General features: G+C 41.3%; 1 non-coding gene across 1 annotated transcript; it reads right to left on the reverse strand.

Annotated features, from left to right (window-relative positions):
* Positions 1-3,198: 3,198 nt before the first annotated feature.
* Positions 3,199-3,268, reverse strand: trnaa-cgc. The gene has a single exon. It is a non-coding gene; the product is annotated as a tRNA-Ala (tRNA).
* Positions 3,269-3,518: the final 250 nt, after the last annotated feature.

A 3,518-nucleotide genomic window follows, 5' to 3' on the forward strand; every position in this document is an offset into this window, starting at 1 on the left:
TACTGGCTGTAAGCGAACGAGTGATGCACGTTTGGAGCAATACTGGCTGTATCCAAGGCTCAGCCAATCATTCACATAACAACAGAATGCAGCAAGCGACTGAAGAGTTACAGCATCAGCGCGCGCACTAGAAAGACAGAGGAGAGTGGAAAGGCAGTTTGCCAGTTACAGCAGCGCGTCCCCTGAATGATAACCAAGTAGGTGAGAAGCCTGACCACGGAGATGGGGGTGATAAAGCGTACTTCATGAGCTGTAACTGAAAAACAACTGGCATTTGGAACGTTTGTGGTGAGGGAGAAAGTGTGGTGGAACAAGTATTGTTAGCATTGTTAAGTATCTTGCTAGCTGGATCGAATTCTCCGTTAGCTAGCCAGAGAAATGTTGAGCAACGTTAGCCAACTTAACTGATCAAATAATTGAGTTTATGGTGTGAAAATTAGCTGGCTAATAGTCAGACAGCTAACATTAGCTAGCGAACATTACAACACCAGATGAGCTAATGTTAGTAACCTAACCAATTCGCTATAGTATTAACTAGTATACGACTCCTTACCGTTCCTCAAGTTATAACGCGTTAGTTGCTTACTGGACCCTGGCAATCTGTGTGAAATGTTAACTAGTTATCTAGCTAACGAAATAACTACTATCTGCAAACTAATGTTTTCCCTCTACAGTATGAGGTACATTTTCAGAATGAGAGAATTAGGTGAAAATGAGGCGTTTCTTGTTAAACAAGTGGATTCAGGGATCAAGTGTAGTTGGAGCTGGGCCTGGCTTAAGATGGATGCCACTATAGAGGTGAAAGGAACACCACACACTTTCCCTCTTTCTCACTTTTTCAATACAGTGGATAAAAAGGGGTATGCCAGGTGTATTCTGCCTGAAAGAGTTATGCCAACAAAGGGTCTCATGCTCTGCTGGCACATTGTAGAACAGATGTCCACTGGCAGAAAGTGTACAATGTAGTAATGTGCAGTGTAGCCCAAAGATTGCTTTTGTTGTGTTGAATTTGACAGTAACACTTGTGTGTGAGTGAGGGGGATGATTCATTGTTTTACTCAGTGAACGTTATTTTTGCACACATGTAGTCTTGTGCACTTGATCGATGTCTAATATAGTGGCCACTATAATAGAGCATAAATACTACTGGGAAAAATTGTGTTTGACCAGATACAATGCTATTTTACAGTAAACAAATTGACAACAAACTTTCAGCATACTTATTTATTTATTTTATTTTTATTTCACCTTTATTTAACCAGGTAAGCCAGTTGAGAACAAGTTCTCATTTACAACTGCGACCTGGACAAGATAAAGCAAAGCAGTGCAATAAAAACAACAGAGTTACATATGGGGTAAAAAAACATAAAGTCAAAAAATACAACAGAAAATATATATACAGTGTGTGCAAATGTAGCAAGTTATGGAGGTAAGGCAATAAATAGGCTATAGTGCAAAATAATTACAATTAGCCAGGTGGAAAGCATGGCCAGCCGTAGCAAAATGCTTGTTGAAATTCTCGATTATTGTAGATTTATCGGTGGTGATAGTGTTTCCAAGCCTCAGTGCAGTGGGCAGCTGGGAGGAAGTGCTCTTATTCTCCATGGACTTTACAGTGTCCCAAAACTTTTTGGAGTTAGTGCTACAGGATGCAAATTTCTGTTTGAAAAAGTTAGCCTTTGCTTTCCTGACTGCTTGTGTATATTGGTTCCTAACTTCCCTGAAAAGTTGCATATCGCGGGGGCTATTCGATGCTAATGCAGTACGCCACAGGATGTTTTTGTGCTGGTCAAGGGCAGTCAAGTCTGAGGAGAACCAGGGGCTATATCTGTTCTTAGTTCTGTATTTTTTGAATGGGGCATGTTTATTTAAGATTGAGAGGAAATTACTTTTAAAAGAACAACCAGGCATCTTCTACTGACGGAATGAGATCTATATCCATCCAGGATACCTGGGCCAGGTCAATTAGGAAGGCCTGCTTGCTAAAGTGTTTTAGGGAGAGTTTGACAGTGATGAGGGGTGGTCGTTTGACCGCGGACCCGTTACGGACGCAGGCAATGAGGCAGTGATCGCTGAGATCCTGGTTGAAGACAGCGGAGGTGTATTTAGAGGGTAAGTTAGTCAGGATGATATCTATGAGGGTACCCATGTTTACGGATTTAGGGTTGTACCTGGTAGGTTCGTTGATAATTTGTGTGAGATTGAGGGCATTCAACAAGCACAGCACTTACACAAATGACTGATGTTTGGCTGAGAGAAATTGATGATAAAAAGATTGTGGGGGCTGTTTTGTTAGACTTCAGTGCTGCTTTTGACATTATCGATCATAGTCTGCTGCTGGAAAAATGTATGTGTTATGGCTTTACTCCACCTGCTATATTGTGGATACAGAGTTATCTGTCTAACAGAACACAGAGGGTGTTCTTTAGTGGAAGCCTCTCCAACATAATCCAGGTAGAATCAGGAATTTCCCAGGGTAGCTGTTTAGACCCATTACTTTTTTCAATCTTTACTAATGACATGCCACTGGCTTTGAGTAAAGCCAGACTCTCTATGTATGCGGATGACTTAACACTATACATGTCAGCTACTACAGCGACTGAAATGACTGCAACACTTAAAGAGTTGCAGTTAGTTTCAGAGTGGGTGGCAAGGAATAAGTTAGTCCTAAATATTTCTAAAACTAAAAGCATTGTATTTGGAACAAATCATTCACTAAACCCTAAACCTCAACTAAATCCTGTAATAAATAATGTGGAAATTGAGCAAGTTGAGTTGACTAAACTGCTTGGAGTAACCCTGGATTGTAAACTGTCATGGTCAAAACATATTGATACAACAGTAGCTAAGATGGGGAGAAGTATGTCCATAATAAAGTGCTGCTCTACCTTCTTAACAGCACTATCAACAAGGCAGGTCCTACAGGCCCTAGTTTTGTCACGCCTGAACTACTGTTCATTCGTGTGGCCAGGTGCCACAAAAAAGGACTTATGAAAATTGCAATTGGCTTAGAACAGGGCAGCACGGCTGGCCCTTGGATGTACACAGAGAGCTAATATAAAAAATATTAATGTCAATCTCTCCTGGCTCAAAGTGGAGGAGAGATTGACTTCATCACTGCTTGTGAGAGGTCTTGACATGTTGACACATTTTACATTTACATTTTAGTCATTTAGCAGACGCTCTCATTTTTCATACTGGCCCCCCGTGGGAATCGAACCCACAACCCTGGCGTTGCGAGCGCCATGCTCTACCAACTGAGCTACACGACATCCATGCATACCCCACAAGACAAGCCACCAGATGTCTCTTCACAGTCCCCAAGTCCAGAACAGACTATAGGAGGCGCACAGTACTACATAGAGACATGACTACATGGAACTCTATTCCACTTCAAGTAACTGATACCAGTGGTAAAATTAGATTTACAAAAAAAGATAAAAAAACACCTTATGGAACTGTGAAGCAACACAAACATAGGCACAGACACATGCATACACACACACACGATAACATAC

The sequence above is a fragment of the Coregonus clupeaformis genome, chromosome 19 (assembly GCF_020615455.1).
Source record: "Coregonus clupeaformis isolate EN_2021a chromosome 19, ASM2061545v1, whole genome shotgun sequence".
NCBI lineage: Eukaryota > Metazoa > Chordata > Actinopteri > Salmoniformes > Salmonidae > Coregonus > Coregonus clupeaformis.